At 43.5% G+C, this 26,390-nt stretch overlaps 1 protein-coding gene and 1 long non-coding RNA gene across 2 annotated transcripts in view; one reads left to right on the top strand and one right to left on the bottom strand.

Annotated features, from left to right (window-relative positions):
* Positions 1 to 26,390, top strand: part of lrmda (leucine rich melanocyte differentiation associated) — a 269,062-nt gene that overhangs the window by 26,482 nt on the left and 216,190 nt on the right. The window lies entirely within an intron of this gene.
* Positions 15,955 to 16,636, bottom strand: LOC131474087 (uncharacterized). The gene is made up of 3 exons (XR_009242263.1): positions 16,537 to 16,636; positions 16,216 to 16,291; positions 15,955 to 16,064 (listed from the first exon to the last, which is right to left on the bottom strand). It is a non-coding gene; the product is annotated as an uncharacterized LOC131474087 (long non-coding RNA).

Raw genomic sequence — 26,390 nt, 5'->3', positions numbered from 1 at the left:
CACAGTCTCTCCTCCTCCCCCTCCTCCTCCTCTTTGTCTCTCAGACCCCACAGCTGTGGACTTAAGGACTCTTTTCACCTAAAAGGAAATCAAAAGATAATCCCAAAGTTTGATGTCAGGAGAAAGTGGGAAAGTCGCGGGGGGAACAGGGTCACCGGCGCACGGGGCCACGGGTTTAAGCTGTAAAACCCCGAACAAAAGACTTCCTGACAGAGTGAGTTCCTCCCGATCCTCTCCCGAGTGTGTTTGGAAACTTCTGAGCATCTTCTCCGCGCTCGACTAAACCCTCTGAAGAATAGACACGAGGGAAACTTCCAGAGTTTAATTTCCCCATAAAGACGAATAATCTGCTATCGATCGGGACGCGGAGTTAAATCTTCTCACCTGGAAATCTTCTCCTCGCTGTTTGTTTTTTTTGGATTTTGCTCCGAGAGGATCATGAAATGAAGAGATTTGTCTGCGTGCTCCACAGAGACACTCGACTCAGCTGATATTTGTGCCTCAGAGTTTTTGAAGCAGATTCTGAACATTATTGTTATTGTCTCACTGTGACGAAGAAAACTGACACAATGGAGCCACTCGGCCGTTTCTACTTGTTCAGCATCTTTCATTGTTTGACAATTTTACATTTGTATTGTCTTTATCTCAGCGGCTGGTAACACATTAACACATTAACATTTATTTAACTCTTCATGATGCTTTAACTCAACACAAATGCACAAACAGTGTTAGACCAACACATTTGTTTGTGTAAAAACAGCATTTACAGGTTAAAGAGTCAAGTATTTAGGTCCTCTTCACACAGAAATTGAACTTTTCTGTAAACAGCATTGTTTCTAGAGATGTCTTCATCCACACAAACCCCTTTAAAACAACTCTAAACACTGTCGTACATGTCAGACCTGTACGTGGCCCTAATTCACTAAAACCAAAGAAGATGACGTTGAGCATGTGCACACAGCATCTTTAACTTTTCTTAAAATGACACTTTATTTGAATAAACCTACATTATGAATTTTTTTTTGAAAATGAAGAAAGTGGGGGCGACTGAGGAAAGAAAATGATCATCAGACTAACTCAAAAAATAAAAAGTCGAACAATGGCTCCCGTGTCAGAGAGTGGTGGAACCTTTCCAAACTAGCGTATTGTTTGTCTAAGTGTAGCACAAAGCTTTCACAAAGTTGTTTTGAAGGAGTTCATATGGATGAAGACATTTGTAGAAACAAGGTTGTATTTACGGAAAACTAGTTTCAAAACGACATAGGAAAAAGATTGTTTACGTTTAGTTCTGTTTCCGTGTGGATTAGACCTAAATACTTCCTTAAATACTCTTTAATCTGTAGTTTATTTTGCATATTTTCTGGATGTGTCTTAATGAAGAGATTAATAAATATTTATTCTGTATGATCATTCCAATATCACAACCCTGGTTTTCTTAAACCTGGAGAAATATCTGCTGTGAAAAAGGTGAATCACACCAGGTTTATACAAGACATGCTTGAATATTACACATGTTGACATCTTGTTAATATAAAAACACAACTTTCCGTCGCATCATTTCAGTCCAAATGATCAATGGTCACAGAATAAGTTTAAAACACTAGCGTACAGAAATGATCTCTGTTTGTACGGAACTCAAATTCATGAAAATATAGATGTTTCTAACATTTTAAAGATCCTCCCTCATCATATAAGTATATTGTGGTGGAACACTGTTTTTATTGTCTACTATAACGATGACAGAGAAGTGGATCAGAGTAAAGCCGTACGCCGATGATATGCGACTTTAATCACTTATTTATCTGACAGCAAAATGAAACTCAAACTATTGTAAAATTATGTAAAAATCCACTCTTTCTGCACAATTCACATAAAAAAGTGTGATGACCATCTCTTGACCTCGGCCGCTTTCAAGGACAAAGCTGTGGAACATTATGTGTGTGTGTGAGGAGATGATGACGGCAGCTGACCTTGAGCAGCTTAGAACATTATAACAACCTTCATATCATCCCTTGAACTCTGCTTCTCTCGGCTATAGGTGCTCGCCGTGTACACACACACACACACACACGTGGACACACACGGTGTACGTGCCATATTTCATGCTCACAGCAGATGACCTCCCCTCTCGTTCCATGACAGTTTCATGCGGCTGGCGACGGCACTATTGCTTCAGAGCACATTTGCTTACCATAAGAATGTAATTTTCAGTGATAAGGTCCTGGAACTTGGCAGCGGCTGTTGTGGAGGGGGAGGAGGAGGGAAGCTGGGGAGGGATGGAGGGAATGGAGACTGTGTGCCAAAGCTCTGGTCGTGGATGATCCGGGGGCTCGGCCTGTGGGACAGCTCGGGGCTGAGCGGGCCAAACTAATGTCATCCTGTGGAAAAATGATTAATCTGTCGCTGTCTGTTTTTTATTCCACGCGGAGGCAAAGGAGGCAAAAGAGGTCCGGGGTGAAAATGCACTTGAGTAAGTGGCTCGATGATGCGTATGTAAATTTCATTTATATCACATTAGGGCCGCGGCTAAATTGCCTCATCATTATCATTTAGCCACAATTGGATAAATAAACACGAGGAAATTAAACGTTCTATCTGTTTAAAGCTGGAGGAGACGGCGGTTTGGGCTTTAACTAACTGGTCGTCGTCCTCGTCGTGGTGATGACGATAAAACTAAAATGTGGCAGTAGAATCCCATAAAAGTCATCAGGATGCAGTTTTAACAGAAACTGTATTATTGCATATACTTTATGTTAAATATAGGGAGTTTATCTGTGTTTATATGTGGCTGATGCAGATTTTAAGCAAACAAGAACAGCACTTATGTGTTTTAATGAGAAAATAATGTATAAACTCAATATTCAGGACAAAAACACCTCATTTAAACAACATTTTATTTAAAAAAAAATGCAAAATCCATTTTTGTTTGCAACTGGAAGAATTTTGTCTATTGTTACATTTATAGGTTATATCGCCACCTGTTGGCTCGGCAGGCTTTTGTCAACACAAAACAAAAGAGGAAAATACGGTGGCCATGAAGGGCCAAACAATGTTACAAAGACACAATTACACTCAAATCAAGTAATACATTACAAAAGTATAAAGAAATTTAGATTTAAGAAACAAATTTACAACATTTTTTAGTAACTTTCTTAGACGTTAATCACAATAAAACTAGCAGAGGTGAACTTACAGGCCACCGTAGGAAAACCTCTGTTTGTCAGAAATACTCGCTAACATGTGGACTCGGTCTGGAAAAGCCGTGTTTTTAAACTTCTCAGGTTTTGGTTTCTAAAATGCTTTACTAATGTGCAGAACAGGAGTATTGAACTGGTACAGTTTGGAAGGGTAAACCTGGATCAGGCTTAGTGTGACGTTGGACCGGTTCTACGACAATCCGATCTTTGACCCTGGTTAGAGAAGCGTGCCTCAGAATGGTTATTCTGGTATTTTTCCGAATGTAAACACATAAAAATTCATGCGGTACCGTACCAAACCGAGCCGTTCCACTCCGTGGAAACATGGCGTTTGTGCTCATCTACCGCGAGAGGAGTTGAGGACTGAGCCGCGATCCCTAACTGCGTTTTAACAACCTGCAGGAAGAGACTCGGCAGCTTCTAAATCTGTGAATAACGTGCAGTAAATGCACAGCGGTCACATGTGAGTGTTGAGCTGGGAGTCAGTGGACCCTTCGAGCGCTGAGGCCATGTGCAGTTCACATAAAGTAATATCAGAGCGCCGAGCCTCACCATAAATACCCGGGTCAGAGCTGTCAGCCAGAACACTTCTCCTCATAATCCGTCTTCTCCTCTTAGTTTTAACTCACTGATCGTGGCGTTGAGTCAGAGGAGGAAGCAGAAAGAGCAGGAACAGCGGCGGCGCGGTGGTGGTGCGGCACGGCTGCTGCAGCGCGGTAACAGATTGGAACGAGCAGGAAAAGTCGGAGAAAAAGACTCTAAAGTGTGTGTGAATCCATAAAAGTGCCACTTAATGACACAAACTATCTTCCCGTGCTGTCGGCAGAGAGGCTACGGGCTTCCTGCGAGGCTGCGACGCTCTCTGTTACAAAACACAAGACAGTAGGGGCTCTGACAGCTCCAAGTGTCTCGGGCCAGGGAAATAATTGATAGCAGGCTGCCTGCATCCAAGGTCCTTTAGCAGTAATTGCAAGCAGAATCTGACTCTCTGATCTCAGCAGTGGTATTGGCGATGCCAGAACAGCCCGGCTTTGACAGATTGCCTTCCTGCAGTAATAACTTAGGCATGTTCCCCCTGTTTTCTCACACAAGGCCGTACATCGCTCGCCGTCTCCGCCGCACAAACCTGCGCAGAATCATCCGCCGTTATCGTCCGTGTGTGTTTTTTTTGCTTCCTCCTGACAGGATTCTCCTCCACTAATGGTTTTTGTGCCTGGAAAGAAACGCGGCGCGCGTTGTTCTTTGCTGTCATTGTTTATTTAGTTATTTATTTCGTTATTTATCTACACCCCCGTCCTGCTGCCTTTGCTTAAAAATGAAATTATTGGTAATAAGATTAGCCTCGTGCACACGTTAGTTCAAGTGGGCGTCGTACAAGGTTCTGACACCGACAGCATCTTAGCCGTTTATTAAAAGACTCGACATTGTGTCAGGAATATATTCACCAACTTTATCTCACTGTGAAACAGGAAACGCTGTGTAAACACTCACCCTCCCACAGGAGTTCAGATCCACCGCTGTTTCACTGCTTCTGTGAGTTCAGTTTATCTCAGTGACACAAAGTGACCACACGAGGCAGCAGAGGACCAGCAGCTCCTGTGTGACTCTCTGAATCACTGATAATAACACGCTCATATATGTGTGTGTGTGTGTATATGTTCATAGTCAATACATTTCGTATTATATCGTGTTTATATTGTGTGAGGAAGACGAGGTCACGTTTGTATTATAATGTTATAAAGATATGAAGTGGTTGGGCCACGGGCCACCACTTTAACACCTCTGATTTAAGCACATTTAAATTTCACAACACTTCCTGTCATTGTGTTTTTTGCCCCGAAGGTTTTATGTCTCCTTCCCTCATCTCCTTGTCTCCTTACCCTCAGCCCCTCCCTCCTCTCAGTGCCCCGCCCCCTCCTCCTCCTCCTCTGTCTTCACTGTAAAGCACTCAGGATTTATTGTCAGCTGGAGTTTCATGATGGGATGTAATAATACCGTTCCCTTCTCACCCGCTAAGGTGGTAGAATCCCCCCCCCGTGCTGATGAGAAGGCCCCCCGTGGGGCTGCCCTGTGTGTGCCTGTGTTCTGGCAGACTTTTAAGCCTGGCAACTCCACCCCATGGCTGTCCAAACAAGGTTTCTCAACGGGCGGCCACATCAAAGAGAGCAGGCGTCCGTGGTCAGTCCGTGGTCAGTCGGTGCGTCCGTGGTCAGTCTGTGCGTCCGTGGTCAGTCTGTGCGTCCGTGGTCAGTCCGTGGTCAGTCTGTGCGTCCGTGGTCAGTCCGTGCGTCCGTGGTCAGTCCGTGCGTCCGTGGTCAGTCCGTGCGTCCGTGGTCAGTCCGTGGTCAGTCCGTGCGTCCGTGGTCAGTCCGTGGTCAGTCCGTGCGTCCGTGGTCAGTCTGTGCGTCCGTGGTCAGTCCGTGCGTTTGTTTGCTGCGTTGGCAGCAAACAAACAAACTCTGGCTACTGCTAATTACAGCGCGGTCGTTTTGGGCTCAAAGTTGTCCGAAATCATTTCAGGAGGCTGATGATGATGATGATGATGATGATGATGATGAGAGGAAACACTGACTCATATCATCTTTTAAAGGAAAACAGAGACGCGTGTGAATTTACCAGGTGTTTTCCTGTCAGTCTGTTTTTCTCCATTCTCCAAATTGGCTGGAAAATGAGAAAAAACGGCAGATAATTACATGATAATCATAAAGAGCTGCAGCAATTAATCAATTCATTCAATTACTAAATTAATTGTCAACTATTTTGATAATCAATCAATCATTTCATTGTCTTTTCTGTGGTTTTTCAGCTTCTTAAATATTATAATAATATCTTAATATTTAAGAAACAAAACATTACAACTGGATCATTTTGGACAAAACAACACATTTTAAAAACATCATTTTCTAATGAAGATAATAAATAGTTAGTTAGTTGCCGCCCTAAAAGAAATTCAGAGAAATAAATGCTGACTCAGCATCAAATAAAAGGGATGATATGACAAAAGCTTCAATTAGTGCAGATGAACACAAGAGAATGACGGTAAATATGTGTTTATGACGTTAGAGAAAAGCTTTAAAACACACGTGAAGTCGCACAAAAGCCAATTATTCAACATCAGATAGTTTTCAAAGTGTTTCATATAAATGTTCATATTTAAATGAAAGTCTTGTCTTGTAGGAACTAATTTTCTTGATCCACTGTGATCTTGCTCAAGACTTGGTGAAGACCACAACGTCTTGGTTTTGTGTTGGTCTTGTTCACTCTGGTCTTGGTAACCACCTGAATCCAAAGGTCTTGGTCTTGTCTTGTTAGAAACTGGTTTTCGACTTTAAACCTTTCGACCTTAAATCTCAGTCTTGTCTTGGTAAAAAAGGTTTTTTTTGTCTTATAGGTTCTTGGTTTTGGACCCTAAAGGTCTTGGTCCTGTCTTGGTTCTTGACTCTGGTCTAGGTAACAAATTGGTCTTGGACCTTAAAAGTCTTGGTTTTATGCTGGTCTTGGTAGCACCAAAAGTAAATAAACTTTACGGGAACTCGTGGTCAGGCTAAGGTGGATTTGGCAATTTCTCCCCTTTGGATCATCCGTCATCCACAGACTCCTCCTCCTCCTCCAGCCAAACCCCTCCCCTCTGTCCTCCCCCCACCCCCAAAAACCTGCGATCACAAGACCCTGAGCTGAACTACAGTCGACCTGCTGGGTTCGAGGCCAGCTGTGCTTCAGATGTCGTAATAAGAAACATTCAGTGTCTTTTAATGACAGTTTGTCGACGTTTTTAAAAAGAACAAATAAAAACCTTATCTTCTGTCTTTCATCTGTTTTTTCTTCCTCTCGCTTACTTGTAATTTCTTTGTTGTTCGTCACACCTTTGATTTCCGCCGGCTGCCGCTCGTTCCTCGCGAGGTCTTGAGGGAGTTGTTGAGTTCAGGCCGCGTCCTCGTTCCTGCTGCTGCTAATGCTAATGCTAATGCTAATGCTAATGCTGCTGCTGCTACTGCTGCTGCTAATGCTGTTGCTGCTGCTAATGCTGCTGCTGCTGATGATGCTGCTGCTGCTGCTGCTGCTGCTAATGCTGCTGCTGCTGTTACTGCTGCTGCTGCTGCTGCTAATGCTGCTGCTGTTACTCTTACTGCTGCTGCTGCTGCTGCTGTTACTCTTACTGCTGCTGCTGCTAATGCTGCTGCTGTTACTCTTACTGCTGCTGCTGCTGCTGCTGCTGCTGTTACTCTTACTGCTGCTGCTGCTGTTCCTGCTGCTGCTGTTACTCTTACTGCTGCTGCTGCTGTTCCTGCTGCTGCTAATGCTGACTTTATTTAAAGCACACGAATGCTCGTCGTGCCAATGTTTCCCGTTTCTTAAATTATGGAGACAGAACGAGTGTTTGTTGTCGGCTGTGATCTCACACTGACTGTGTTTCTGAGGCTAAATAAGAAGAAAACACAGATGTTTCCACTGTCAGTGAAGACAAGGTGATAAAGTGATGATAATTATCTAATTTAATTGTCTTCAGAGGGAATATGACAAACTGTGAGTATGCTGTGTATCAATAGAAAGGTCAGGGGTCACCCTCAGATGTGGGAGTGTTTGTCTCTTTAATGTTTGTTTGTTTTTGTGTTAAATTACAATTAAGTGATTTCTTCACCTTTTACTCAGGAGCAGAAATCTATCTTTATTATTAAAAGTCACTCATTTGAACATTTTTCATTACATTTCTCAGCTGTTTTACACACTGAAGTTAAAGCTGCAGTACGTAACTTTTATACATAAATGTCAAATCATAGTTCATAATCAGTCACGGTGTTCTTGCTCAAGACTTGGTCCAAAGTCTTGTTTTTGTGTTGGTCTTGGTAACCACCTGGATCCAACAGTCTTAGTCGTGCACACTAAAGTCTTGGTCTTTGTAAACACCTGGATTCTAAAGATTCTTTTCTTGTCGGGACTTGGTTTTAGACCCCAAAGTCTTGGTTCATTCTGGTCTTGGTAACTACCTGGATCCAAAAGTCCTGGTCTTGTCTTGCAGATTCTTGGTCTTGGACCTTAAAGTCTTGGTTTTGTGCTGGTCTTTGTAAAACACTTGGTTTTGGACCCTGTAAGTCTCGGCTTCATGTGGACGAAAGGTTCATAAGATTCTCCAGAACCTGTTTTAATGTGTTCTGGTCTCCTCAGTCCCAGCCCAGACTAAACACCGTCCGTCCCTGGTCCGTGCACTTGTCCCTGCATCAGAATACTGTGAGGACACCTGTCTTTGAGGACGCAGGGTCAGCTGGAAACCACTTTGATCTGTGTGACAGTGTGACTGCCTCGGTGGGCGTGGCGCTGATAATCCCTTTGCTTAACTCGTGCTTTTTGGCCCAGCCGGGGTCCTGTCCCGGGATAGAGCTAAGTCTTAATCAAACAGCAGGGTCGTGGCTGCATGAAAGACCCGGTCTTTGAGGGTGAGAGTGCGGAAGGCCTCATTTAGGACGGGGATGAATACACACAAAATGGAGGATTAGAGTATTTTGCCCACTTGCAAATCGAGGAGGTTTAGCAGGCGATTCTGCTGATTTGAAAGGATAAGTTGGGGAGTTGATCTGTTCTCTAAAGACTCGTGTTGTTAAAGGGATAGGTGAGGGTTTCTGTGCTGGTGGTGACTCAAAGCCAGCTGTGGCTATGCTGTGAGCGCCCCCTACCCCTGCTCACTCAAAGTATTTTAGCCACTTCACAAAAGGCTGAATATGTTTCCTGCTTTATTTCAGCGTCACTTTCACAACCCGTACACCAAACTCATCACACACACAGGAGCTGTTGATCCACTGCTGCCTCCATCACTAAGTTCAAATGTCAGTGTTTGAAATCCTTCGTTCTGATTTAGCTCAATGACACAAAGTGACCACACGAGGCAGCAGTGGACCAGCAGCTCCTGTGTCCCTGTGAGCTTAAAACGTGGATTTCCTCTATGGGATTTGGTGCAGCAGAGTAAGGAGTTCACAAACTTTAAGTTTTCAGTTTGGAAAATGCTGTGTAATGTTGAGATAAAGTGTCAAACATACTACTGAGATATAGCAGACTTAAGCTGATGTATATGGAATAACTTGGGCCTTTTGTTGGCACTGATGGAAGCCATGCTTTTATTGACGACGTGTCAGTAAAACAGCCTTTATTATGTCTTTAAAGCCACTGTGAGAGTCGTTCACAAGCCGCGCTGCCAACCAAAATATGTGTCCACTCGCCGCTGCTGTGCACTTACTTTCTGATAATTGTGGGAGTCAATCTTGGCTTAATGAGGCGCCGCCGTCCACAAAAACACACATTAGCAGTCGTCAGATTGTGTGCAAACTGTGCAGTTTCACATGAAAACAGCCTGCGCTGCAGATTCACTCCCCCGTCATCGGTCATTGCCTGTGGAGATCCGACACTGATCACGACCCAGCGGAAAACTAGCAACAAGTGTCACCGGTCACTTCTGTGACGGGTGTTTAGCAGTGGCAGCGTGGTGTCATGCAGCGACCTCTCACCTCATCTCCTTCCCATTGTTCTTTATAGTGGAGCTAAAACACACTAGAGTCTCATCCACACTGTGATTTTCAGCCTGATTTCAGCCTGATTTTCCGGTTGTTGTGGTGGCCAAGCGAGCAGTGGCTCAGTGTAAATGTTATTTAAAAACGTAAGTAAGGTTACATCTAAACTATTATCTACATCCAGACACACTTTTCAGCTTGTCCACACTAAGGCTCCACCCACACGACTCCTGTTTTCATTCATAAACGTATAAATTATGCTCCAAAATCCAGAATAATCCGGAGTTTTCAAACCCGGAAAATGGAGAGGCTTGAAAATGCTGCTTGACTCTGTTTTCATGTTTATCTGAAAACAGAGTCTGGATGAAGGTCTTACTCACTCAGCTCTTTGCAGAATTGCAACTGATGAGGGCCAATCACGTCATCATTTCCAAACTTGTCCATTTCTTCCAGTCCTGACAAAAGTTTTCAGTCAAAATCAGGACCCAGCTCAGTTTTTGTTGCTCCCCAAACTCCAGGTCAGCAGAAACACACGGTTTCTTTTTACAGTTCATTGCACTTCTGTCATATTTGTTTCACAGTAAATCAGTCGTACAAACAGTTGTGTTTCATTTTTAAACCATAGACGCGTTCCTGTGTTGTGTGTGTGTGTGTGTGTGTGTGTGTGTGTTGTTTGTGTGTGTGTGTGTGTGTGTGTGTGTGTGTGTGTGTGTGCCAAATAGTGATTGTGATAGAAAACACCCAAAAATATGTTTTTGACTTCTAATCTGGAACGTGGTGAACTCGAGCATGCTGTTCTTTAACGGTGTATACCGCGCTCAGGGTCAGACATTAGTGGGTGAACGATCCAATCATTTGTGAATTTTGCGACACAAAAAAAGGAAGATCCAACTTTGAAGGAAAACAGTTGCAAATTTGACACATTTGACCCAAATCTGCGACAATTCAACGACGACTAGAGCGATCCAAATATGACACAAGGTGTTTTAAAAGGAGGCGATCAGAAGATAAAATACCTTAAAAACCTTTGCAGTAATCTAAGGACTAAATTAAGCCGGGTTTTCACTCACCATCTCATCATTGTTGCTTCTCGATTGTGTATTTTCTGACATATGTTTCCATTCAGTGGAATTATCTTCACTACAACACCAGCAACAACCGCCTACGCTGCAAAGAAACATAAAAATAAGACCGTTAATAAATGAATGTAATTCCATTTAAATGTCTTTTATCTTCATAGAACTGATGATGAACTGTGGCAGCAGGAAAAAAACATCACTGTTACGTTTCCATTGGTGAGGAATTGCTTGTGCTTTCAGCGGCTGTGATAGAGAGGCCATCATGCCTTTAAAGGGAAAAAATAAAAAATATGAGACAGACAATTCATTCAGAATTATAAACCCTTTTTCTCTGTTTGTCACTTGTATTGATTTTGCTCTGCCCCCGTCTCTCATAGTTTATATCTGGCTATAAGATATAACTCCTGCCGAGGATTTATGGCAACTATAGGTGCTTTTGCCCGCCAGCGTCTGCCATTACAGACGGATGAAAGGCAGCGAGAGGGCGAGGCGGGGGGGCGGGGCCACTGCAGCACTGTGGCGCTGTTGGTTATTGTTTAAATACCGTGAAAAAAAAGAAGAAAAAGAGCCCGATCATTTACCCGAAGCAGATTTATGTGATAATCCTGCGAGCAGCAGGTGGTGCTTTAAAGTGGAGATGAAGCACTGAAATATAACTGAGCTTCATTTTATTTTTATATTGGGTTAGATTTAGCATCACAAACCACATCTGAGGTGACGTTTGATGAGCTGAACAAATGCTATTTCATTGGAATTGTATGATTCTGTTTGTTTGTCACTGAATTAAGTTAAAAATACATGTTTTTGATGAAAGAAGAGGAAACGGAGTAAGTTTTTTACTGCTTTACTGCACTGAAGAGGGCGCTAAACTCGCTAAAGAGCTTACAGGAGCAGCTAGCAGCTACTGTACTGTAGCTGATTAAAGTAGCCACTATTTTCAAACACCAATGCTACGACATCTAGCTACAGGAGGTGCTAATGTCAAACACCAATGCTACAGTGTCTGCATTAATAACAGTTAACATTAAACACTAGCACTTCAGCGGTTGGCAACTTTAACGGCTAAAGTTGAGCACTGATACTACCTCACCTAGCTACAGTAGCTGCTAACAAATATTGATGCTAGTAGCTGAATATAAAGACTGCTATTGTTGTGTGCTACACAGATGCTATATGGTGGTTAGCTTCAGTAGCTGCTAATGTGAATCACTGAAGATATGGCATCAGCTGCTAACATGAATACAATAATATCACTAATATCAAACACAGATGCTAAGTGGTGGTTGGCTACACAAGCTGCTAATGTCAAATATTGATGCCAAGACGTCTGGCTAAAGTAGATGCTAAGGCGTCTGCTGCTAACGTGAACAACTGACACTGTGGCATCTGGCTACACTGGCTGCTAACACCAAATATTGATGCTAGTAGCTCAGTAAAAAAGACTGTCATTGTTAAACACAGATGCTATATGGTGGTTAGCTAGAGTAGCTGCTAACATGAATCACTGAAGATGTGTCATCTGGCTAACACCAAATATTGATGCTAGAGCATCTGAATACAATAACATCGCTAATATCAAACACAGATGCTAAGTGGTGGTTGGCTACAGTTTGTGCTAACGTGAAAAAGAATGGATTTATCTAAGGATTTAACGTCTTTATCGCAGAAAATATCTGAACAATCAACAGAAAAGCAGCTGCTTTACTTTTTTGTTTCTCGTGTCACAAACGTACATTTTTGTCAAACTTACTTCAGTTCTTTAGAGAAAATGTGCACAATCTCATCTAAGATTAAAATAAACCGAGGCAAACTTGGCAAATATTAGGGTCTCAATGATTTTTTTAATAATTAAAACAATATTTTTGAGCTTTCCACAGCTAAAATGTGAATATTTTCTGTTTTCTTTGCTCCAAATAACAAATGAATCATTGAAAATGAATGATTTAGTTTCATGGACACTTTTTTTTTTTAAAAACATTTTCTGGCATTTTTTGACCAAATGAAAGTAGGATTCATTGATTCATTGATTATAAACATAAACATTGGTTGCAGCTGTAGTATATAAAAAATAGCCCTTCTGTTCGCTGGAATATTCCATCAGCGCTTCTTCTTCTTCTTCTTCTTCTTCTTCTTCTTCTTCTTCTTATTCTTCTTATTCATAGTGGACTGGAGGAGATGATAGATGGTTTACTGACAGGAAAAGAAGCCATATTGTTTTTTTTGTTTGTTGTTTTTTTTTTTTTACTCTCTATCCTGTATCTGTGTCTCTCTTCGTCTCTGACTGGGCTGTCAGGAGCGAGGAAGAGGAGCAGGAGGCCTTTCTTCTTCTTCTTCTTCTTCTTCCCCCACCACTTCCGAATTACCTGCTGGGTCCGAGCTCTTTTATGCTCTTGTTGTGACAGGTAGATTTATAAGGCTTGAAATTTGTACAAATCAGTTGTCATACAGCGGCAGCTGTCAATGTGTCAAGCTGTCAGGGCCCCGCTGTGAGGGAGATGCCTTCAGGGGGCAGAACGAGGGGGCAGAACGAGGGGGCAACCGCCCAGAAAAGAAAATGAGTTCAAACAGACCTGAGAAGCTCCTCCATTCCACAGGCCTCGCTGCCCCCGCGGAGACGCCATTGATTCCTCTTGATGTTGAGCAACAGCATCAGAAAATGACACGCTGACACGCCGCCGCGCCACCGCGCCGCGCCACGCTCAGCCCACTCAGGCTGCGACACAACGCCACGCGTGCTGCGCTCAATCCCCTCAATCTGCGTCTTATTCTCGTCTAAATGGCTGGAAATGTGTAATCTCCTCGAGGAGGAGGGAGGGAGGAGGGGGAGGAGGAGGAGGGGGAGGAGGAGGAGGGAGGAGGAGGAGGAGGAGGACACCAGAGTTGTCTTTAAACATTCTGGTGTTTATGAGCAGCTTAAGCAGCAGAAATGAAAATCTGTCTCCGGTGTTTAAAGATTGTTGTCTTGTTAGCTTGTTTTGCGCGGCCCGGGGCCCAGCGTGGGCCCGTCGGCGTGTGATTGGCAGGCCCTGCTGGGGGCCAGTGATGGGGGCATGACAGCCTCCATCAGTCAGAGTTACCCCAGGTGACACGCAACCTTCTTCATCCGCCACGGTCTTCACAGAGGAGCGGCTGACAGAGACGCTGTGCCACGCGGTGGTTTCAGCGGCGGCGCTCGTGTACATGGAGGTGTGGGATGACACGGATGTGCTGGTGTTTGTCTCTGTGGTGTTTTATTGGTGCTGTTGTCAGTGTGACAGTGTGACAGTGTGCAGGAGCAGATGGAGGCCAACACGTTGTTATTGATAACACGTTATTAGCACGCTGTCAACATGACGACGACGTGAAGCCTGACGAGGAAACGCAGACCTGAACTTCCTCTCGCCTCATTTACACACACACACACAGTATATATACTGTGTGTGTGTGTGTATATATATACACACACATTTTATACTCTCACACACACACATACATATATGTGTATGTATATATGTATATATATATATATATATATATATATATATATATATATATATATACATATATATAGTTTATGTACAGTATATAGTTTGTATTTGTGTATAGAGATAGATGAGAGCTTGATCATTGACCTGGTTGTGTGTGTGTGTGTGTGTGTGTGAGTTAATGATGTTGTCAGTGTTTGTTGTCAGTGTTTGTGACGCTCCTGAAACACTGTGTGATGTTGATATTGAAGCTTTTTGTCACCTTGGCTGCTTGTGCTTTAATGATGCGAACAAACAAAGAAACACAAACTCTCAGCAGCACAGAAGTGTTTACATCCAGGTGTGTCAGTCAGCCAAGATTCTTTTTTCTTATTTTGTGTTAGTTATGAACCTCAGCCAAATCTCTGTCCCCTGAGATGAAGCAGAGTTTGGCTCGCTGAGTCTGATCCCATCAGAACCTCCAGGTTTCAAAGCTCAGAGCAGAGACGTGAGGGAAATGATCAGAGTTCTGCTTCAGAGCTCCTTAATTGATGACTTTGTTTAACAACCAACAACTGCTGCTGATCTGGAGTCAGTCCAGACTCACACACACACACACACACACACACACACATGACAGCAGTGCACTGATACATGGATGAAACCATCATCAACAAGATATGATACAAGAAGATGTTAGACGATACATGATGTGAGACCATGAGGAACCTTTACAGTCCGAAACAACATGTGACGCGATACAATAAGATATGATGCTCTATGCTACAGTATGACACGATACCACATGATACAAAATGAAAGGATATGATAGGACAAACCCTACAGTACGGTGTATAGAACAGGATGGTGTTTCACGATGTAACGGTAGAGTTTTTGCTTCTGAGTAAATGTTTAACAAACCAATAAAATGTTTTAAAATTTGTGAGAGACTGAAAACAACACATGGAAATGATGCTGCGATGTACAGTATGTTGTTCTGCAGCGACACTGTGATTAGCCTGATGATGATGATGATGATGATGATGATGATCCTCAGGTTTATCATTTATCTCCACCTGGGACTGAAACAGGTTTCATCCAGGTCACTTTGGAAGGTGACACTCGCTCAACAGCCTCCAAACAAGAGGTGAAATATTAATCAAAGTTTCCATGCAGGCTCTAACAGCTGCTGGCCTCGGCCTCTGCGCGTGTGTGTGTCTGCGTGCATTCATTCATTCATTCATGTGTGTGTGTGTGTGTGTGTGCGCGCGGCAGCAGCGGGTGAGTCCACAGAGAGACGAGTGTGACGTGTCTGAGTTTGTCTTGTGAAAGCGCAGCTGTCCACGACATGACAGCTACAGCGTTCCAGGGGCCATTACAGGCCTGTACAACATTTCCTGGGAAATGGCTTGAAAAATGACAATGTGGCCTGTGTTATATTAATTGCTTCACTGTCGCCATAAATAAGTCGGGAGCTTTAAGGGAGGAACAAAGTGGAGCGGGCGCCGCTGATCCATTGATCACAAAACAAACGGGGACGACGCTAAATCTCCCGCATCAATTCTTTTTTATTTCCTTTGGTGGGTAAAAAGCAGCGCTGCTTGTTTTCCATGTGTAGTCACACATTGACACGAGCCGCTGACCTCTGTCACTAACTAACCTGTTAAATGGAGGACATTTGTACTTCAAACCAAGAGCCTTTGGCTTGCAAATGAAATCTTTGTCAAATGTCCCTCGGACGTCCATTTACTTGCAAATGAAGGTTTCTTTGTTGTGAAGCCGCAGGCGCATGTTTGGCAAAGTGTTCCCGTGTAATGAATAGCTTACACATGTCTTTGGTTTGTGAGGCTGGAAGACAAAAGCAAAGAAAAGTCATACAAATATTTAACCGGTTACTTGTGAAGATCAATCACTAACGTGGTGGTTTTAGTTTTGAAGGTCATCCTCTCTGTCTTTGCCACGCTTCATCCAAACATCCATGTTTTCATCGGTAACATACCATAATAACTCCATAAAACAGGAAGTAGATTCTCTCCAATGCAATATTTGTTGCTTCATTTGACAGAAGTTCGTGTCTAGAAACAGGAAGTGAAAAAAAGACTTAAATTCTTATCTGAAGCAAAGTTCGCACATTTTTAAACAAATACAATGATGAATATTTTTGCTTTGTTTGCAGACGTCGTTATTTTGAGCTTTTTAATTTAAGGACCGAACAATAAATTCATCAACACGTTCATTTTGAAGGTCCAGTGTCAGCATTAGTGACATCTCATGGTGAGACTGCAGATTGCAACTGTGAACTACGGTGGCCTACACATACCAGAGAGGATGTAAATCATCTTTTAAAACCGTCTCCAGCGTTTTCTTTTATCGGGTTAATGTGGGCGGAGCTCTTCTTCTTCACTTGCGCAGTCAAAGATGGCGGCCTGTGTAAAATACATAAAGAACATAAAGAAGGTTTATTTTAAGGCGACAAAAACATTAGTGTTTTTTCTTTTCAAAGCAGTTAAACACAAACACAGTATATTCAATGTCTGGCAATAAAACCTCCTGAATGTTACACCGTGGACCTTTAAGATGTGAAATAATTTAATTTGAACTAAGAGACATATTTGAGCGAGGTTTATTTCTTAATTTCGAGCACTTATTGTTTTTGTCGCCGCTGTGATTTACTAACAGACATATGTTGTTTAATAGGAAATTAATTCTCACCCCCGCCAGTAAATCAGCCGTGTAAACCCCAAAAAAACCTTGAACACGGTGACTAATTAGAATCAAAAAGGGCTGGAATCCATAATGGGCCCCCTTCATTCAAAACACTGGTGTATAATTGGCCATAAATAAAGCCGTGCTGTTTGTGTGTGTGTGCTGTAAACAGCTGAACGCTTCAGTTAAGCAGAAATACACCGCGCCGTGTTAAACGCAGGGACACATGGACATGATCTGCACTCACATATGTATTTACTGTATATAAACGTCCTTTGTGTGCGTGACAAGCACAGATACTTCCTTTATTCTGACGTTACAGCCACTCATAAATAATTGGTTTACACTTTCAGCGCTAAAAGTTTTCATTAGTGACGCCCTGAGTTTTACACAGGTTGTGTGCGTGTGTGTGTGTGTGTGTGCATGTGTGTGTGCATGTGTGTGCGTGTGTGTGTGTGTGTGTGCATGTGTGTGTGAGTGAGGAGGAAGCACAGTAAAGAAATTGATCAGTGCTCTTTTCCTCACCTAATAAATCATCTAAACAGGAGCGACCATCTGGCAGATAAGACCTTGGAAATGTGGCTCCGGCATGCGAAGAGTCAAGTTGCCTGGAATCAGGGAAAGCGTCAGCGTTCAGACGCTCACAGAGAAAATCTCCCAGTTATTTTACACCATTTTCTTGTTCACCTTATCACCTCTTTGTCACTTGTCCCCCCCCCCCCCCCCCCCTCAAAAGAAGAAGAAGAAGAAGAAGAAAGACAGAAGCAATTCCTGTGTGGAAAGGACTGGGAGTAGATAACTCTCTCTCTCTCTCTCTGTGTCTCTCCTTTTTTACCCACTTCCTCCTCCTCCTCCTCCTCCTCCTCCTCCTCCTCCTCCTCCTCCCGGGTCCTGGGAGGTGCAGCAGCAGACTGATGGGAGAGGATGATATATGTAGCGTCTGTGTCCCGGCTCTCCTCTGGCCCTTTGTCATTAATCATAGCCATTAGCTTTTCTCACTGCAGCCTTGTCTTTGCACAAAAAACAAAAAAAAAACCTCTGCCTATTCTCCCTCTCTCTCCCTCTGTCTGTCTCTGTCTCTCTCTCTCTGTCTCTGTCTCTCTCTCCCTCTCCCCCTCTCTCCCTCCCTCTCTCTCTCTCTGTCTCTCTCTCTCTCTCTCTCTCCCTCCCTCTCCCCCTCTCTCCCTCTCTCTCTCTCTCTCTGTCTCTGTCTCTGTCTCTGTCTCTCTCTCTCTCTCTCTCTCTCTCTCTCTCTCCTCTCTCTCTCTCCCTCCCCCTCTCTCTCCCTCCCACTCTCTCTCCCCCCTCTCTCTCCCCCTCTCTCCCTCCCGCTGCTCCCCCCTCTGCCTGGTCGTGGTTGTGCGATGATAAAAAGAGTAAAATGACTCTTGTGTGTAGAAACATGTGATTGAACAAACAGCAGAGCAGCAGCAGAGTTATTGAGTCGCGTGTAAAAAGGTAGATTTCTGCCTGATTCTCTGCTGCAGCACTTTTTATTTTCCACCCGTGGTAAAATATGCAGAAAACAGAAAAACAACAACACTACAAATGTGACAACATCTGTTCTGGAGCCGGACCCCGTGATGGACATGGCTTAGTTCAAGTCTGTGCAGAGTCTGTGCAGAGTGTGTGCAGGTTTAACAGCCAACGTTGCCACTTAATGAGAATAAACAAGTGGCCAGTGTGGTGAGCGTCCGCGGTAATAGAGATGTATGGCTGCTGGCTGCTGCTCGCCGCCTCCTCCACTCCCCAAACTGGGCCTGACAGATATACTAAAGTCTCATCAGTCCAGTCACAGCACAAACACACACCAACATTCACACGTTCACACACTCGTGTGTTTGTGCTTCACCCCAAAATCACAGCAGCTACATTCATGGTAGCTACAGAAGCTACGAGCTACAGCTTGTTTTCAGCGTAAGATTGTATTAATATTAATATTAATATACAATATTTAATATTTAAATGGACAGTTAATGAAAGGATCACCTCATGTAATCTACACCAGGTTAAGTCTCTAATAGCTTTACAACATGTCCTCTGCTTTATTTTCTAGCTTGTGGCTAACGCTAGCTTGGACTTAATAAACTACTATCCAAAGTTAATCACCTCATTTAATCTTTGTCAGGTTAAGTCTGTAGTAGCTGTTAAATGATGCATAAGAATAGGTTCAGCACTTTGTTAGCTGCTAGTTTGAAGCTAATAGGTACAAGCTAGGAGCTTATGCTAAAGCTTCTTGCTCCAACAAATAAATGAAAAAGAGACACATTCATATTTTAGCCTCACTATTGTTAAAGTTTAAATGGATAGTTTAGATACTTAACAAAATCATCACCTAATTTATTCAAAGTCAGTTTTTAAGTCTTTATTAGTAAAATGTAAAATGTAAAATCTACATGAGGCTAGGTTTTCTGCTTTATTTGCTAGCTTGTAGCAAATTGAAGTGTGGACATAGATGAAAACATGGCTGCCAGTGAGGACACAAGGAAAAAGTGATTTTAACCTTCACTAATATGAACTTAAATCTACAATACTGCTTTATTTCACCATTTAACCGCCTTTTTAAAGGGACATTAAAATGCTAAATGTTTGCTCTCATTTTAGCTCTCATGGACACAGGAGCTGCTGGTCTGCTGCCTCGTGTGGTCAGTTTGTGAAGGATAGTGATAGTGATGGAGGCAGCTGCTGTGTGTGTGTGTGTGTGTGATTTTCTCAGGTTTGGTGTGGGAAGGTGAAATATTTGCTTAGTGACACAAACTGAATGTTTCCTGTTTTCCACGTCTATGTAACAGAGAGATAAAGAGGTGAATCCTTTCTTTAAGACGCTGTAGACCGAGACGACCCTTTGTTAAGTGGCTAAAATCATGTTTCCACTCAGAAAAACCAGCCTTTGTGTCTCGGTGCTGGTTTTTATCGGCGCTGTCATCTCTGAACATTTGTCTGTTCGTCATATAAACCACACTTTAAAAAGAACACAACCCTATAACTACCCCTTTAAAATGCCTCACTAAGACAATAACAGCCCTTAGCTGTGGGCGCTGCAGAGTCGTACATCACTGCAAATGCACGCGCACATGAAAACCTGCGAGGGTGAGGACAGCTAATGGCTCCAAAATCTCTCCTGGAAACCCATGCATTTTTCATGTCGCCATAAAAAGCCACTGTCATGTGGCAAAGCCTGCTGCGCCGCGCGCTAATTGATCCGCGCCGCTAATGCATGTGAAGGCGAGGGAGTGTCGAGCAGCGCCGCCAAACTGTCATCTCAGCCTTTTTACCTCTAATGCAGCCATAAATCGCACCCGCCGTCGCCCCCTCAGTCAGATGTTTTCATTACCGCCATATCACTTTTATTGAAATAATTGACATCTGCATGTTTCAATAATTGTAGGAGCCGCAAAGCTGTTGTAGCAATTTTCATGAGGAGGCAGAGGAGGCAGAGGCTCGGCGTTCCGGATCAATTTCCCGCTCTCCGGGGAAAAGAGAGACGGAATGTGGTATTGGAAAAAGGCACCGGGGCCCTGATAGATTGTGTGGTTACTCCGTGACGGAGACAAACACTTTAATCCGGTGTAAATCGGCAGCGGCGGTGTGAGATTGTTTTATACAGAGATGTAAATTGCGTTGTCAAAATCAGTCATCTTCCAGGTACGGAGCTTAACGGGAGCCACTTTAGCGCGGCGAGAGGCGAGCGCTTATCTCACTCCGCAAAAAACCCCCGTGGGGGAGGCGGCAGCGGCGGCAGCAGCGGCGCCACCTGGAGCCCACTCCGTCTTTGTGAGGACAACAACAACAAAGACAAACAGCATCAAATGAGAGGAAGCAGTGAACCTGCTGAATAAGGTGTTTGGGATTTATCAAAGCTGAAGAGTGTGACACAGATGTGTCCACGCAGCCGGCTGCACTGTAGCTTCTTATCATCTCAGTGGAACGGCACAAACAAACAGCAACACGTCCTAATAGAATAGACAGGAGCCACGCGAGGGTAATGCATGTGTTCCTCCTGTTTGAATTATCTCTGCTCCATCTACATGCATAATGCATTCAGGGGACGGGGCCCATTATTACGGCGCAGCCGGGCAAATGAAATATCCCTGGAGTTTTCCGGGCGACACAGTCCACTAAATCAATGCAGCGCTCTGATGAAGCTGTGTGTCGAGATAATAAGTCAGCAATAACTACTCGCAATCATTTCATTAGGTACAGTATGGATGATACAGTTAGGGAAATGAGAAAAGAAGACTCTCGAAAGTGCTGCATCGCTGCCTCTGTGTGTGTGTGTGTATATATATGAACTATATGTAATAACAAATCGTAAAGAAACAACTTTATTAATACAGCAGCAGTTTGAGAATACTTACAAAGTGATTCACAGCACACGGATAAAAGGAAAACTAAAGCAACTCCAAGTGAAAGGATAAAAAGAGTTCCATGAACTACGGAGCAGTTTGCACGAGGAAGTCAATGCAGAAGTGAAAATGTACTGAATGGCCACCAGGGGGCGTTGTTTGCAGCGTCATTTGAAAACAGGCTCTGTGAAGCAAAACTATCACACCTGACTGAGGGAGCACTTGTGTGTGTACAGCAGCAGAGCACGGGTGGGCGGGGCTAAGACTTACTGAGCAGTAGAATTAACTTCACAAACTTTTCCTGGACACTTCTTTGCGTCTCACTTTGCTAGCGTTAGCTTCCTTCTTCTGCTTTGACTTAAAACAAATCACTTCCTGTGTGCAGCGCGACGTTTATACAGCAAGTTTAAAATATCATAGACTTTAGATTTCCCCTCTGTCTCATGTTTTCGGTGAAAAGTATTGTCCATGTCTCACATACACTTGAAAATGAAACTATCTCTTTAATGTTGCTCAAGTACACGGACAGTGATGGATCTAAGGCCTCCTCACAAATCTGGGATGTCATGTGTATATACGAATATATATATATATATATATACACATGTGTATATATATATATATGTGTATGTATATATATATATATATATATATATATATATATATATACATATATATATGTATATATATATATATATATATACATATATATATATGTATATATATATATATATATATATGTATATATATATATATATATATACATATATATATATGTATATATATATATATATATATATATATATACATATATATATATATATGTATATATATGTATATGTATGTATACGTAGTATACATTGTAAACAGCGTGCACCTGTGCTGCACGTCAGACAGTGAGATTTTTTCGGGTGAGCAGATTCTTTCCAGCATCAAATCTCCTCCAGTGAACGTGTTATTGTTCAGACGTCCATGGTGTCACATCGACGCCCGTCTGCACATCCATTACCGTTGTGCTGTGTGATGTCACGAGGAGTCTGAGTCTCCTGCACTCTCCTCCGGTGAGTCACTGCAGCTCCCGTCACCTCCTCTGCTCCGTATGTCAGACGTCTAATTCTAATTAAATGAACATTAAACCCCTCCCTTTTCTTTTTTCTTTCTTTCTCACCCTCCTTGATGCTATCAGAGCCGGGAGAGCTCAAATGTTAAAGTAATGAATGTGTTAGCGCCATGACAGGAGTCTGAAGAGCAGAGCAGTGAGGTCTCCTCCTCCTCCTCCTCCTCCTCCTCCTCCTCGGCCAGCGTGGTGGCAGTGCCGGTGTCGACAGGGACCTGGTTCCACTCTGATTTGCATAACTTGCTAAAAAGCTATCAGAGGGTCCACAATTGATTGAATTTCACCTCAGAGAAGTGCTAATTAATAACGCGGCGCGCGTGACAGGCCTTTATTATGTGCGTGGGACAGGAGATGATGTCTGTATTAGCTGCAGCAGAATATACGGTGAAATGATGAATTAATGGAAGTGTGTCCCGGCTCCATCATGGTGTCATTAGACGACCAGTGATGGTTTCATCATCTATCACAATAATAATATCTGCACTGTATCATGAGCGCACAACATCCATCTGTCACACACAACGTTAGCTTTGACATGTTTCATATATGTACACACACATTACACATTATTATACTATTATACGCTCTTATACTTCCTTATATCAAGTTGTTATATATGATATCACAGAGCCGTGATGTCACACTCACATATTTATACTTATATATAGAAGAATAATTTACATTTGAACACAGCTTGTTCATGTGTTCATTTCCAGTTAATCACAGTGAACTACTCATGTTCAGTATGTGTTTTTCTTCTTTATAGAGAATGTGATAATGATAACGTTCACTAACCGTGAGTTAATCCCACTTTGTTTCATTTGAATTTTAATCCCAGAATAAAAGAAGCGGAGACACATTTTCTGTCGTTGAGCTTGAATTCTTATTCTTATTCTTATTCTTATTCTTATTCTTATTTATTTCTTCAGTCTATTGTCTTTTAATAATGCAGCGTGGTGTTTTTATTTCTGTCTGGGCCAGTTTTCGACTTTGGAAACACTTTGTTAATCTTAATGGGATTTTTTTTTCTTGGTTGAATCAAAGTTAAATCAAATAAATAAAACAGTAAATGAGACGCAGACGTTTGCAGACATGAACTCTGTCGTCTGTCATTCACATAAATATGTGACTGTAGGTTTGAGGAAGAACTCTCATCCATTCACTGGGATGAACTTTGGAAGCTGAAGTTGTGATCGTGAGTGTCGTGAGCGTCGTGAGGGTCGTGAGGGTCGTGAGGGTCGTGAGCGTCGTGAGCGTCGTGAGCCTCGTGAGCGTCGTGAGCGTCGTGAGGGTCGTGAGCGTCGTGAGCGTCGTGAGCGTCGTGAGGGTCGTGAGCGTCGTGAGCGTCGTGAGCGTCGTGAGCGTCGTGAGGGTCGTGAGGGTCGTGAGGGTCGTGAGCGTCGTGAGCGTCGTGAGCGTCGTGAGCGTCGTGAGGGTCGTGAGGGTCGTGAGCGTCGTGAGCGTCGTGAGCGTCGTGAGCGTCGTGAGGGTCGTGAGCGTCGTGAGCGTCGTGAGCGTCGTGAGGGTCGTGAGCGTCGTGAGCGTCGTGAGCGTCGTGAGCGTCGTGAGGGTCGTGAGGGTCGTGAGCGTCGTGAGGGTCGTGAGCGTCGCGAGCGTCGCGAGGGTCGCGAGGGTCGCGAGGGTCGCGAGCGTCGCGAGGGGCGTGAGGGGCGTGAGGGGCGTGAGGGTCGTGAGGGTCGTTAGCGTCGTGAGGGTCGTGAGGGTCGTTAGCGTCGTGAGGGTCGCGAGCGTCGCGAGCGTCGCGAGGGTCGCGAGGGTCGCGAGGGTCGCGAGGGTCGCGAGCGTCGCGAGGGTCACGAGCGTCGCGAGCGTGTCCAGAGAACATCCACACTCCTGAAGGAACAGATCTTTGTATCATCACCTGGATCGCTGCGATGGAAAACAGCGCGGAGCGCGTTGCTGCTTAGTCTTCGTCCTTCTCTGTTTCTAGGCCACAAATAAGTTTGTGAAAGTTGTAGAAATGCAGAAAACTTTGGCTGTGGCCAGTTTTGGCAGACGAGTGTTAGATTTATTTTTCCATGTCTTGTTCTGGTTTTAAACTCAGTGAGGTCTTTCCGATCGGATTCTGCCAAAAAACAACAAAATGTTCTTTTAGTTTTTCCTCTCTTTTTTGTTCTTGTAGACGCCGTCATAAAGTGGCCTGAGTGGTGTTGTTGCCAACAGCAATTACCTCCACAGAAACAACTTAACTATGTGTAAATGACCGCGGCTGCTCGCTGCATATCACATTTCCTGAATCAGTTATTAGATTAAGAGGCTGCTGCGCTGCGGAGGGATTGAAAATGACAGATGGAGGAAAGCGAGGCCAGATTCCGCTGTAATATCTGACCACAAAGTACTTTCATAACTTCCCTTTTACTAATAAGACGAATTCCTCTTGTTTATAACCGTGAACTCTGTTGTGATGTCGCTGGAAAAGCAGTTTTTTTATGAATTGCACCTCAGCTGTGGAACAGATACAATAATGGAAGCGTCTCCTTTTTATGCATTTTATTAAGGCACTATATAAGCACGCATTAGATACAGCGGCGCTGTGCGGGAGAAAGATTAGAGTATTCCTCAGATAAAGAACCCCATTATGTTGCTTTACTACATATTCAAGGTCATACAGTAAACCAGCGGCGCAGTGACGCTTTCATAGTGTTCAATGCTTATTGCCCTAAATTAGCTTCCTTAAATCAAAGCCGCCTTTTTGGAGAGGACGCCCGAGAGTCCTGCATGTGTTCACACACACACACACACACACACACACACACACACACACACACACACACACACACACACACACACACAGAAATGCTCTTCATCATTCCCTGAAACAGGGAAATGCCTGTGGGTAATGAGACTGACTGCAATTGAGAATAACTTATGGAGCTAATATTCTATATCTGCACACAGCCAGGACTCCGCCTGCGGGCGTCGTCGTAAACACACACTCGGGTGTGTTTCCCAAACGTCGCTGCGTCGTCTGTATTATTCTGTCTCTCTGTGTTTGTTTGTTTCTGTCGTCGTCGTCGTCGTCGTCGTCGTCGTCACAGTCGTCACAGCGATGGACGGCGTGTGATTATGTCGCAGCGGATTCTCCGAGGGCCGTTTCTCTCGATACGTGATATCGTATGAAATTAGAGGTTTGAGGGATAGTTAAGGTGTTAATGTTGCGCTGTAGACGGCCGGATTTACTCCAGTCAAGTTTCTAGACCTTTCGTTTAACACTGCGATAATTGATTTGCACCAAAGTAGAAATAAGACTCATTTCTGGGAAAAATGTTCTTATTGCCCGAAGATGAGGCTCGAAAAATTATCTTATTTCAAGAGAAAACATCTAAATGTGTCTTACTAACATGTCACCAGCCAAGGAAGACCTATTTTAATACAACATTAAACATCTCGTCCACTTTCTGACCTACAGTTATAACTGCTAAAGATGACAGAATCCTCACAGACAGGTTAGAAATCAGAATTACTAGTTAACTAAACAGTAACCTACCCATCAACTGTTGGTTATATGAGGTACTGACACGTTTGTGCTGCCTGCACGAAAACCACAGCAACCTCAACACAAAACTACTAAAGTCTACTAAAGTCTACAATGTCCTAACGAATCATTGTGCTGCTTATCTCACTGTCAAACAGACATATGTTGACAGGAAACTGATGTTTGTGTCATTGTGTGAAGCTTCAGTGACACAAACTGACCACACGAGGCAGCAGTGGAGTACAAGCTTCAGTCTTACAGTGGAAATACATTCTTCAGACTTTGTAGATGGATTTTATCAGCGGAGGTTTTTGTAAAGTGGCTAAAAAACAACATGTTTTTAGTGAGAACATGCCTGGGTCTCAGTGCAGGGGGCGCTCACAGCACAGTGTGTGTGTGTGTGTGTGTGTGTGGAAACCTGAGCTTTCACTTTAAGACGGCACAGTATCAGGTTTTTCTTTTTTTAAATCCTGGATCAGGACCACACACACACTCACAGAGACTCATTT

Source organism: Solea solea, chromosome 15 (genome assembly GCF_958295425.1).
Source record: "Solea solea chromosome 15, fSolSol10.1, whole genome shotgun sequence".
NCBI classification, from domain to species: Eukaryota; Metazoa; Chordata; class Actinopteri; order Pleuronectiformes; family Soleidae; genus Solea; species Solea solea.
This window is presented reverse-complemented; position numbering and strand designations above follow the sequence as displayed.